Here is a 13,613-nt window from a genome sequence, read left to right as displayed (position 1 = left end):
ACCTACATTTCTAAGTTTTGTGGGCACAAAAGGGTTTTTGAAGGAAATGCAGCTTATACTAGTAGAGCTGGCTTGGTTCTTCTGCTTGTATTTTTCCCTCTCCCCCCCACCGCATAATATAACTAAATATATAAACTATACTGGGGGGGGGGAAGAAAAAAAAAAAAAAAAGACACTGGCAGGGTCGGAGAACAGGAAAAACTAACTTCTGTAAAGGTCACGTAATTAGTAAGATAGAGCACAACCGCTTCTGTAAAAAGTACAACTACACAGCAGTGACCACACCTAAGACCACAAACATGCTTCCTTTTCCATTTTCAACTCAAGAACATTCTAATATCATATTGTGCAAGTACTCATACTGCAACCACACACAGTGAAAACACATCCAGTATGTATCGGCAGCATACTGGTGAACAAGCCACCGTGCACAACTGGACCAGACTATCAATGCCATGAGCTCCTGCACTCCTCAATCAACACAGCAAGGTGAGGACACAAAGCACTACTTAAAACAAAACAAAGCTTTTCATCTCAGATCTGGACAAAGAAACATAGTAGGTATGCAGAAATATACTTCACCTATTCATTTTAGATACATCTAATTTCTAGCTGACAAAGATTTCAACTCAAGCATATGTTTAACTTTAATGGAAGCACGTTGGCGCAGTATGCGTACACAAGATCTCTTTCACACTGGGAAAATACTCATTTTATCAGATTTCCTCATTAGTTTAAAAAAAAATTATGAAAACCAGACAAAAATCAGCAAATCTTTAGTGCTTTACTGCATAAAAATATATTTGCACTAAAAAAAAAAATAAAATAGAATAACTTCTGTCTTATTCCCAAGGTTGTTAGCAAAGATACAAAGTAATTGCTTCAAGGAAAGGTCAGTGTCATGTATTAAAGATTTCTGAAATAATGAGAGAATACTACACTCCACACTTACATTTTAAAGTAATTTATTAAGAGTTTTGGCAGGTGGATCACTAAAAAACTGAGACATTAACAAAGCTGTCCCCAAGACTTCAGAAGGGAGTTTATACACAGGTAACTTTTTTCCAGAGCATTTCAAGCAATAACAACGTGCATTTCACTAGAAATGCAACGTAAAACCCTCCATGACCAACACGTGAAGGATTTAACCTCAAATGAAAAAAAAACTCCCACTTCCTCAGAAATGAGCAAGAGCCGTGGGGAGTCCTTTTAAAATCATGTTTAGAAAAGCATTTAAGAATCGAGCATTCCACCCACCTTAGTGGGCTCAGCATGAGTTGGTCTGGTAGCATCCTTGCTATTCCTGTATGCAGATGTTGCTGTTAAACCACGAGCACCAACCATATTACATAGTCAGGACATTTGAAAAAAAGGAATAATAACAACTTTGGATGATTTAGGTGTAAGGCCAGACAAAAACGAAACACACTGTTATCAAGGAAGTGAGTTGTTTACCCACGCACCAAAGCTACTTGCACTTGAATTGTTGCAAACATTTTTACAAGTATTAAAGGTGCTTTACCAATGATTACTTCGCCTCACATGCTGCAATTAAGTACCTAACAAAGGTGAGTTGCCCCTTTAATTGTATCCCATAATTTCTGTCTCAACAGAAGGGAACGTTCTTTCGAATCCTTCTTCCTTGTAAGCCCTGAACACACCTCGTGCCAAGAAACACGCGTTTGATAGGTACAAAAGGCAGCTAAGGGGTATCTTTGGAGCAGAGACCTCTGAGATGAGAGACACGGGTGACAAAGGAGAAAGGAGCTGCCTGCAGGAGCCCTCCTTTGTGCCCCCCGAGCACACAACAGCCAACAATCCCTCGCCTCTCTTCCCACAGCGCACAGAGGGAACCTCGTATACCGCTTTCTCAAGCACAGCAGAAAACTCGCGGCTGGGATACGTAGGGGCACTTCTGTCTGCCCGGGAAGACAACGCTTCCTACACAGACGGCCGACACAGGCGCGGCGGCAACGCCCCAACCGGCTCAGCGACAGCAGCGAGGGCCTTAAAATGGCGCCCGTGGGGGAGGAGAATCACTGCGAAACTGCGCAACAAACGCTGGCAGGAAGCCAGACAGCGCCATCTTCCCGGCTCTGCCCTACTCTCCCTCGCAGGCACAGTCGCTCGGCACAGGCTGGCAGCGGTGCCCGGCCGCAGCTCCGGCAGCCCTCTGCCCTTCAGCTCGGCGTTAGGGAGCCCGGAGCTGTGCAGGGAGCTGGGAAACAGAACAGGCCTCAGCACCTCCTTCCTTCTCCCGCTGTTAAATATTTAATAGTAATTCCGAATACGTTTAAACGTTCGCCATACGGCTCTGCCCCGCTTTTATATTAATGCGTTATGGCTTTATTATCCGTGAGAGAACCCTGCAGCTGATAGCAGGAGCGCATGAGGAACAGAGGCATTGCTGCACCCATCGCCCCGCTCCCCTCTACGTCCGCCAAACGTTGTTTTATCCACGAGCACAAAGTATTTACAAAAGCACTACTGGTCCTAAGGAAAACAGTCCCGATCGCACAAATAAACGCATCTGCCCAGAAGGGAAAAAAAAAGAGCGGCTGGCTCCAGAAATAGACGGTTTATTGTTAGATTTTAAAAGGCACAGTGCAATATTCTCTCCCTGAAAAAAAAATAAAAATAAAAAATAAAAAATAATAATAAATTTTAAAAAGACGACACCGCGGAGGGCAGCCCCAGCAGGACCTACCGCCCGGGGCTCCGCGCACCCCCAAAAAGCGCCGTGTCCATCGCGGCTGGCAGCGGCAGGCACCGAGCGGCTTGGAGGAAACGGCAAAGCAAGCACCGAACGAATCGAATCGAATCTAGTGGCGGCACCGAAAGCGAGGAAAAGAGCGAAAAATAAATCCCCAGAAGGCGCAAAGCTGAGCCACGAGCTGCGAGAAGTGACGGGATTAGGGTGGCGGCGAGCGGCCGGGCAGAGGGACGCATCGAGCCGGGAGGGAAAAAGGGAAAAAAGGAGAGAAAAATTCTTCTCGGCGCCGCGGCCGGCAGCGAGACGGCACGTCTCCATTTTCCCGAGCAGGAGGAAGAACGAGTGTTTCACAGACCACAGAGCTTTAGAGAAAAGCAAAGAAACGAGGGGGGAAAAAAAGAGGGAGGAGATTTGAAAAGATTATTTTTCTTTCTCCCTCACACACTCTCTCCATCCCCTCTCTCCCTCACTCTCTCTCTCTCACACACACACACACACACTCTCCCTCCTCTCCTTTTCCATCCCTCTCTCGATGGCCATCAAGGGGGCGGAAAATAAAAAAAAAAAAAAAAAAGACAACAACAACAACTAATTTTAAACCGGCTCAATCAATGAGTCATTAAAAGAGATTTTTCTTCCCTCCTCTCCTGCATTTGCATGGCATCAGCAAGAAAAAAAAAAAAAACCCACCCCAAACCTCTCCCCTCTCCGCAGCTATCAGCCTGGACCTGAAACCTTATCTCCCTCAACCTCCCCCCGCGCCTTTATTTTAAGAAACAACTTTTTTTTTTTTTTTTCCTAAGTGCCCTCGGCAGCCGCCGCCGCCAGCCTCGCCGAAAACAGATATATGGTTCATTTCCATGTGAATCCACATCTGCCCGAACAACAGCCGCACCACGCATCCCTCTTCTTCCTCCCGGCCCCTCTGCTCGCTCTCTCCCGATATATATTTATATACATAGCCCCAGAGCCAATAGCTCTCTGGGCTGAAACCTAATATCCTGGTTTTGGCAACTCCTGGCTGTTAATTTGCTCCTCTTTCTTTTCTGTCTGTCTGGAGATAGATTTCCCCCCTCTCTTTTCCCTCCCCGAAGGAAGGGAGGAAGGAGGTTGTGTGTTTTTTTTTTCCTTGAAATTTTTATCACAAAATTATAATACACTCAAAGGGAAACTCACCGTCATGAAAAAGCAGTGCCTTGTCAACGGGGTTTCTTCGCCATCACATCAGGGGCTGGCAGTGTAAGAGAGAGAGAGGGAGAGCGAGAGAGCGAGCGAGGGAGGGGGGAGCGAGAGAGGGGGAAAGAGAAAGAGAGCGCGAGGAGAGCGGAGCCGCGCCGAGCACAGCCGCGCACACCGCGCCGCGCCGCCCGGCCCGGGCCGCCGCTCCGCTCCGCCGCCAGACAATGCCGCACCGGCGCGGCGGCACACGCAGCCGCCGGGCGGGCATGGTGACTGCTCCGCCGCTCGGCCCGCCGCACGGCAGGCCCTTTAAAAACTTTCGCCGGCTTTCTCCCCTCCACCCCCTCAAGAAACCCGTAGGTCTGGTAGTGTGTACGAGCCCGGGCTGCTTGCTTTCGGTTGCGAGTTGGGGGGTGTTTTGGGGGCACGGAAAATTGGGGGCGGGAAAAAAAAAAGTTCCCCCTGAACCCAGCGTGGATGTTGAGAACTTGGGTGATGTCTGTACTGAGTTTGTAGCAGCGCTGCCGGGGGCAGAGACCACCCCAAAATAAAAGGCGGGGTCACCTTGGAAAAACCAGGATCTGCCCCCGTTACAGGCTGCAGCAGTACTCAGGTGTGTCCTTCTGTCACCACCCACGCTTGGAACAAAGGACGCCGGCTCCGGCAGCTCGACAAAGTTTCGGGTAACTTCCAAATGGGAGTTTGGAGTTACAGCTCACGGCTCTGACCCCCGCTGCTACAGCTCTGCAGTCTACTTCACTTACAGACATTAATCACATCGTTTTGTTTAAAGATTTTTGATTGTACAAAGCTCGCTCAACTTTAAATATTCACTGTATTCATTAAAAATGCAATGAAAAAATCTTTATTCAGATGATCTTACAAGCCTACGTTTTTGTTTTTTCTCTATTTAAAAACATTCTTAGCATGAAGAAATATATAAGCTTATGATAAGAAATCTTTCCCAAGACCCTCTTCCTACCGGTAATCTTAATTCCCAGGGACTTACAGAGAAGTGGCCCTTTTTTTTTCTTCCTAAAAAATAGAGCTTCATTAAAAGTCCTTAGGGGAAGGATTTGAAGACTTTATTTAGTAACATTCTTCTTAAATAGCCTTACAGCTCAAAAAATGTGCTTTTAGTTTTTAAACACAATGGCACAAAAATGGATGTGGGCAGTGCACTGAGCGGAACTTCTCCAAGAAATGGTTGGGCAGTTGTTTTTTTTTCTGTTGAAAAGCATATTAAAATTGTTTTTAAATTAAGGTCTGGTTATATTATTTGTAAGCAATAGCAATTCATGTTATAATACAGGAAATAAAGGTTAAGCCTGGTCCTAAACACAAGCTGTAGCCAAGGTGCATCCACATTTCTTGTTTACTTGCATGCCCACAGCAAAAAGTCTGACTGCTGCCTGCATGGGAAGGCTCGGCCTAGCATGCATCCAGCAGGTCCTTCATGCAGCCCAGACAGTATGCAGCAGCATATAGCACTGCCTGGTGCATCAGCCAATATACGAGCTGCACGTGCAAGGATTGTGAGTGGTCCACAATATGGGAATTGACACTACATGTCGAAGAGCTCAGCACCCTAACTGCTCTTACTTCTGACACGAGCATTAGATAATCAGAAAGGCCAAACTTCAAGGTCTCTAACTCCAGCAAATCTTCCAGTGGCTAAAACTGCTCTGAATGAAAACCCAATCGGTCTCACTGACTTCAGAGAATTTCGTGAAAGTAAGAGCCTTTGAACTGGAGAGGTGCCACAATTGTTCTTCTGATCTGGTTCACAGGATAGAACTTAGCTTCAGAGGGACACCACTCTGAAACAGAATATCTGATCAGTGTACTGCCATCCTCCCAGTCCTGCAGAAACCACAAACAGGAAATAAGCAATACAAAGAAGGAGAAGGAGGAAGGAAGACAAATGGTTTTGAATTGATTGCCTTGTCACAGGGAACACACAGAAGCCTATGTAAATTGCTGAAGACTAACGTAATTTACACTTATTTTCCTCGAGTGACATTTCAGAGTAGTGCTGGCAATAATCTTACCGAGCAGGGACAGTACAAAAATGTGTAGCTAACATCTACACAATGAGACGCTTGAAGCTGTAAAAGTTCTCAGGATCTACACAAGTCAGCCAGCATAAGGGTGAAAACCCTTTACATTACAACTGAGTGGACAAAACCAAAGCAGAACCCATGAGAGCCATCTGTATTCTCTGCAGAAGCAAATCTGCATGTATTTCTATATTTACTATATCTGTTCAGAAACAGTTACTAAAAAAAAAAGATAAAAGACAAGCATTGGATGTGACTTTATTGGTCACAATGAAGTATACGCCCTTAAAGCAAAATTAATGTTACCTTCAATACTAAGGAGTTTGCAATCAGTCTTCAGCTGTACCGTACTCGCTTGCTGGTGTCTTACAGAATTTTCCAAGCCACATCTGTAAAGCAGTACTTACTGCCTTTTGTGATGAGGTACGCATGCTTTTTTTAAGAGGATCACATGATGTTTCTGAACGGAGTCTCATTGCCCCAGGAGCTCCCCCCTCTTCTCACTGCCTTACTGCATTAGAACTGAAGACCCCAATGTGTCAAAATTCCTGTACCCCAAGGTCACCTGCCCAGAGCTGTCCTTCTCAACCAGCCCTATTCTCCAAATTATGTGCGGCGCATTCTGTCTCTCCATAGTTTCCTCAATCACATTCATTCATTTTCTCATTCATTTTCATGTAGCAGCTTCAGGAGGAGAAAGGGAAAATACGCATGAGAAAAAAGACCAGTGTCAAAAAGGAATAGGAGAAATCTATGGAAGACAGACGTTGGCGTAGTGATTCTTAAGTACCGCTACCAGGAACATCATGTGCACCCATCACACAACATAATACTTGGATATATTTTGACATCAGCTGTCAAACTGTGACCATGCTATTTAACAACTGCAACTCTCATAGGTGTGCAAAGACACCAAATCACGTTTGGAGTGAGCTGAGATACAGAGCCTTGAAATGACAGATTGTGTAGAAGAGAAAAGTAGGCTTTGATACAGAGATGAAGAAAATAAAGGGATACAAACCACTGCCATTCATTCTGCCTTCAGGCTTCTCCAAAGTCAAAAGCCCATTTCTCTAGCTATGTATCACAAGCATTCTTATTCTTGTGCAATCCTACGTTATTACCCCAAAAGAAGATCACGAAGCAGCAGATTCATGTGAAAGAATTTAAGGACTAAGCATTAAATGAATGAATTCCACAGTCATCCTAAGATTCTTGCATGAATAGCTGCTTTGTAACCTCAACGCACTGCATCTTCTCTGAGCTATATCGGATGGAAAGGAATGCCATTTACTACAGTGCAGTCTTGCTTCCTTTTTCTGACTGTAGATCCCATACTACTTCAGCTCTATTTATGGCACTCCTTCCTCCCATACTCCTTTATCCTTCCATCCCTTAACATGGTGGTTGTGTCAGTTCATCACCAAACACAACACTTCAACTACATACTGCTTTTAAGAATTACTAATTTAGATAAGCATAAATAACTCTGAGCTCGATGGCACAGAAACAAATAGGTCATCGTTAAAAGGTACAAGCAATAGAGAAGTAGAGGTCACAGCACTTGAAAAGTGGGGCACTCAAATACAGTGGAAACACAGAACTTAACAGAATAGAAATGCAACATGCTACATTAAAAAAAAAACAAAACAGTTCTTAAGTAACCATATGAACTGCCAAATTTTGAATAGTTACCACCAACATTCAGGTGACCCAACAATCAAATTTTCCTAAATATTTTGAATTTCAGGCTGACATTATGCCTTATACAAAACATTACCTACAAAATGAGGGTCACAGCTGCATAATGTAACATATAAAAGCTGCACAACACCAGTATCAGTTATCAACGTGGGACTATCTAACCAATACTTATCTTGAGGGGTGATTGGTTAGGATGTGGGTAGTAAGAGGACATAACTGAGAACAAGAGATTCACACCTATACCAGAGGAAAAGCAGGTTAGGTTTATGTGACCAGAGGTTGTGTAAAGGCCAACAGGGCTGTTCTGCAATGGATGTCAGATGAGATTCTGGAGAGTTCTGCCTTCATGAGAGGCAGATTCATAGCATGAAAATTGATCCATAGAAACAGAAATGTGGCGATTGGACCACTCATTTAAACAAATGGCACAGGAATATTACTACTAAAACAGATAAAGAATAACTTTATCATGCTCGAGGTTATTTAAATAGAGTCTCATATTCTTCAGTTTAGACTACCGTAAAATGGATAATTGAGTCTGAAAGATTAATAACGCTCACTCCCAAGTTAGAATAACCTTAAGAGAATCAGCTACTGGATTGTACTGAGGAAAAACACCTCTGAAGAGACAGAGATTTACAACAATATCTGGAGAAATATTCTTCAACAACGCCAAAATTTACAGAAGAAATATAGACTATGAAACAGTGGCAGAAAATTTGGAGCTGTTCATAGCTAGTTTTGAATAGACAAATAGGAGAACGACAGGTGAATACGGATACAAAAATACATGAAAGTATATTTACAAGCTGACACAAGATTAAAAAAAAAATAGTACCAATTAAAAATAGCAGTAAGGCAAAGAAGCTAGCAAAAAGGCCATTGCTAATAGAACTGAAGTATTGTGGGTGATTTAAGAATAAATACATATGTTATATAAACAGCACAACCTGTTAAGAGCACAGAAACAGGTAATTTCAAAATGTTGGAAGATATGCAAGTGGGGCAGAAGGTTGGCTTGGCTGAGCAAAGATCTTCTGGAGCTTGGGCAGAAAAAGAAAATGCATGGCCCTGGAAATGAGTTCAGGCAATGTGGGAGAACTACAGAGATGCTGTTCATCATTGCATGGAGAAAATTTGTGTGGCCAGAGCTCAGTTAAAATGGCACAGTAAATGTGAGGAATGACAAAATACAAATACGTTATTATTTCAAATACATTAAGAAAAAAGGAGGATCAGAGATAATAGTGCTCTGTTACTTGATGAGGATGGTCACCTCACAAACAGGAGCACAGAAAAAGCAGAGGCATTTAATGCTGCCTTCGCATGTCTTCAACACTGATCTGGAAGCCCCAGAGCCCTCAGCTGGAAGACTGAGACTGCAGTAATGATAAACTCCCAGCCAGCCCTGAACTTGTGCAGGATTTGCTACTCTAGCTGTGTGTATATATGTGGCACAAAGGGATTCATCCCATAGTACTCCAAGAACTGGCTGGTGTCATTGCAAGACCTTTCTCAATTGTTTTTCAGTGGTTTTGGTAATCTGGAGAGGTCCAAGTTGACTGGAAGCTAGCAAACACTGTCCCAGTTTTCAAGAGCAAGAAAGAAGATCTTGATAATTACAGGCCTATCAGTCTCACTTCAGTGCCTGGCAAAATCATCGAAAAGGTTATTCCGGGAATTACTAAAAAACGTCTGAAAGACAATGCAGTCGTGGTCAACACAAGTACACAAGGGAGGGTCCTATTTAATGAAATTAATCTCCCTTAATTACAAAGTTACCCACTTTGTTGACCAGGGGAAGCCAGTGGATGTAATGTTTTTGAATTTCAGCAAAGCTTTCAGTACTGTTTCTCACAGTATCCTTCTATGATTCTGATTCTTCTGGGCACAATGAGACAGGATCTGTGATTTACATACTCGGGTCTTCAGAATTTAACTTAGGTCAGTTAGCAAGCTGGGGTCCTAAATACCAATTAGACACTAGGCTTAGACTAAACCTAAGTACACTTCTCGAGCTTTTGCTTAAGTATTTGGGCCTTGCTTTATTAATCTTCCAGTGTCTCTCGTCATAATGTGTTATGCTTTGAAGTCCATCTTGGCTTTTGGAGGATAACTCATTTCTGTAGAAATGAATTTGTTTTTCCACCTCTGGTACGGGGAATGCCAGGTTCTCTGAAGTGACCAGCTCAGACTTGTTTCAAAACAAGTGCACCTTGACTGGTCAGAATATAATTAGTATCTTACGTGTTCCCGAGGATTATATTTCAAAGCTTTCACATTACTCACTGCAATTAAGATGCACCAAGTTTTATAGCTGTTGTTCTAACTCTCTAATTAGTGATTTTAAAAATACACAATATTTTACATTGTCTTGCTTTTCCATATGGCCAAATATTTAAAGAATATCATTTTAGTCCAAATAAAAGCTTTTTAAAAAGCAATCAGTGTACCAGCCATGATTAAGGACTTTGTAAATTTTTTCAAGAGAACACAAAGAAGTACAGAAGCTTGACAGCCCCTTTTACTGAAGCCCCAGCCCACCATAAAAAATGTACAGTCAACAGTATCTTAAACGAATCATAATATAGCTTACATCTTTCTTTAGTGTCTGATGACAGTGCCAGAAGAGTTAGAAAAGATCTTACTATAACTGGCAGTAGCATACTATGGTTGAGCAAGTCACTGAAGCACCTACTCTGCAGCCAGAAGTAATTACATTCACCTGCTAATCTCTTCTGGAGAAGCTCAATCTAACAGGCATTCACAGATCGCATCTATCTGATAAGAACCCCTTGCAAAAGACAGAGGCTGCTGCCTTTCTTAAAAACACAGCTAAAAGATGAAGCAGCACTTTCTGTGTTTTATGGTGCAGTGTACATGTATTAAACCCTTTGAAATAAAAAGTGTCAGTGTTGGAGGTATGTAATGATGATAAGGAATTGCTGTGTTTGCTTCCTTCCTCTGAGAAGGTGCAAACCTACATCTCAAGACCACAACTATGAAATTGTTAACTTTCACAAGCTCAGGAACCTCAAGATTAAGAATCCCTTGCATGTATTCTTAACAGACACTCAGTTGCTCCTGTTGCTCTTGTGTTTATTTACCTCTCTTATTAAAATAATGCTCAACTGAGACAGGATCTTGAATCTTCACTCTAACTATGCAGTATACTTCATTTCAAGGAGACCATGAGTTAATTCTGTTGAGTCAGTATAGATCAGTAATAATTAGTTTTAATCAGTACAGTATTTCCAGGTAGGTAGGCTGGGAGGGCAGTAACCATGTGATACAAATTTAAGCCGAGAAGCATGAGTTCTATAGCTCATTTTTTGGAGTTCTACAGCACTAGATCCATGTAAGCACATGCAACCTGCAACTTCACCTAAGACAAATAACAGTATATAGAGCAAGCAACAGGAAAAGATATTACTGAAATGAGTATTATCTACTTTCAAAGCAAAGAGAAACTAAAGGATGTCAAGAAAAAAAAATTAAAAGAATGAATTATAATGTAGGCAGAACTGCGTACCTAACTTTTATCCAAAATTCTCTAGCAGCTAAACTGCTTGCTGCAGCTTACCAACAAGCAGCAGCTATAAGGCAGGTTACAGCTTGGGAAATTTTAAGTCTTCTGTTTTCTATGGATTATATTGGAGCACATTAAACAGCTTTAAAACATCATTACTTCCAGCAAAGTCAGGAAGAAAATTATCAGTCTTTGCATTACCACAAATACATACATACACATACCAATATCAATTATACCAAAACCTCAAATTGCAAATGTGGAAAGTAATTTTGGAGTATCAAGATGAGATGGTTGGAAGAATTTTATTACTCTCTTTTTAATTTTTTATTATGGTCATAAACTCCACCTCTTTGTATCTGTGGTTATTGTACTTGTAACCCAAAAACTATTTGTATGCGTTAGCAATGTGAAAAGACTCCAGTCTCTCCCAGAAGCTCCTATTCACAAGTGTATCTGGGCCTTGTTAATGTAAAACTTCAATCACCTTGAGAAAAAAGTAATAAATCAATTTACCATACCCTACCACACTTTGGGTGCTTGAATATAATTAATCATTGTATCACAGCATATAGACTGTTTGTTTTTTCTTTTGGAAGGGCCTATATTAGCATTTGCTTGTAATCTTTTCAAATATAAAGCACTGCAGGTCATCCACCTGGTCGCATCTGTTTAGGAATAATAGTAGTGTTTGCACATACTGAAAAAAACAGAAGCCCACATTCCTGTGAGTAGCCTCACATATGGGATATGAAATTACATCACTGCTCCTACTGGTATTACCTACACTGGTGAGAGTAAGAAGGCCTGTTATGAAACTTAGAAACCTTTCTTACAAAACAAGACAGAAAGATGGATTATTTCCTTCTTACAGTGAATCAATCGCACATTGATATGACTGCAGGTACTGCAGGAGTAGATCTGACTGTTAGCAAAAATGCTGAAGACTTTATAACTGTATTATCTAAATACACCGGTAGAAACAAATCAAGTGAGAATGCCTCAAGATATCCTTGTCGTTTTCACAACAGAGCATTCTCCTTTTCTATAACATAGGAACTTTTTATTTTTAAGATTTAAAACCTCATTCTTCAGAAGCAAAATTCTGGACGCATTATTTTTGCAGCATGGAGACAGTCAGGTGCTATAATGCATTAAACACTATGTTACCCACCCATATTTCAATGGAATAGACCATCTCTGGTTCATTGTGCATCCATTCCAACAGAGCAATACAAATCACCTTGCAGGCTCCACCAACCTGTTCCAAAGTGCTGCTGCTACCAGACAATCACAGAACCATTAGGGTTGGGAAAGACCACTAAGATCATCTGGTCCATCCACCAACCCATCCCCACCATGCCCACTGACCACATCTCTCAGTGCCACATCTCCACTTTTCTTGAGCACTCCAGGGACAGTGACTTCACCACCTCCTTAGGCAGTCCATTCTAGTGCCTCACTGTTATTTCTGAGCAGAAATTCTTCCTAAAGCCCAAAGTGAACATTCCCTAGAGCAACTTGAGACAGTTCCCTCTCGTCCTATTACAGTTACCTGGGAGAAGAGGTCGACTCCCACCTCATCACCCCCTGCTTTCAGGCAGTTGTGGAGAGCAATAAGATCCGCCCTGAGCTCCACTTCTCCAGACTGAACGCACCTAATTCCTGCATCCACTCTCCATAAAACTTGTGTTCCCGATCCTTCACAGCTTTGTTGCCCTTCTCTGGACACGCTCCAGGGCCCTCAATCCTTGGCATCCCTTGATTTCTCATTGTAGAAGAAAAAAAAAAAAAAAAAAAGAGTACTATGTATTTTGGCGTAATTTCTAACAGCACAGTTGGAATATCTACTCTGGGTTTATTATGCTTTGGTATGAGCAGATAGTTCAGGTTGCATACTGATTTATTATAGGCAGTTTTGGAACGCAGGAGGAAGGCATGTGATAGCTATAGTCCTGGAGGGGAGTTGCACTTATATTCATGTGTGTACACGTGCTTGGTGTTCACTTTCTTTGTAGAAATCACCGCTCCCTGAAGCAGGGTGCCGCTCTCAAGCAGCACATCAGAACGAGCACGGTCACTGTTGCGCTCCGCAGCCAGATGCAATGCCAGTCCTCACTGCACATCTACCTAGGGCAGCTCTCACAGAATTTACACACACGCACACACACACGGCCCTCCTGGCCACTGCCACGTCCCTGTAGAGCCGTCTGCGTACCTCTCACACAGCTGCACCGCAAGGACACAGCAACCCACGGGCGCCGCTCTCACAGTCCCTCAGACCCGAGCGCCCTCCTGGAACAAAGCGCAGCGCGCGCACCACGGCCAGAGCGCGGCAGCCGCTCGGCAGCGCATCTGCCGTACCGCCACCGCATCCGCGGCCACTCCGCTGCGGGAGGGAAGGCCACGGGGAAGCGTACAAAGCGGC

The 13,613-nt window shown here is 43.0% G+C and overlaps 1 protein-coding gene and 1 long non-coding RNA gene across 5 annotated transcripts in view; one reads left to right on the top strand and one right to left on the bottom strand.

Annotated features, from left to right (window-relative positions):
• Positions 1-13,613, bottom strand: part of BICRAL (BICRA like chromatin remodeling complex associated protein) — a 41,554-nt gene that overhangs the window by 27,587 nt on the left and 354 nt on the right. Inside the window, exon 1 of one of the 4 annotated variants that reach the window (XM_085219328.1) lies at positions 3,890-3,986. The exons of 1 other annotated variant lie outside the window; for it this stretch is intronic. The gene's annotated coding sequence lies outside the window, so the exon portion shown is untranslated. Of the gene's footprint in view, positions 1-2; positions 3,361-3,889; positions 3,987-13,613 lie in introns of those variants that run through there. 2 more of the 4 variants (XM_031552377.2, XM_085219329.1) reach the window with 2 other exon arrangements.
• Positions 4,115-4,777, top strand: LOC146544898 (uncharacterized). Its single transcript, XR_014881968.1, has 2 exons — positions 4,115-4,252; positions 4,489-4,777. It is a non-coding gene; the product is annotated as an uncharacterized LOC146544898 (long non-coding RNA).

Source organism: Meleagris gallopavo, chromosome 2, assembly GCF_905368555.1.
Source record: "Meleagris gallopavo chromosome 2, MGAL_WU_HG_1.1, whole genome shotgun sequence".
NCBI lineage: Eukaryota > Metazoa > Chordata > Aves > Galliformes > Phasianidae > Meleagris > Meleagris gallopavo.
Note: the sequence above shows the minus strand (reverse complement) of the source record. Positions and strands in the feature narration are given on the sequence as shown.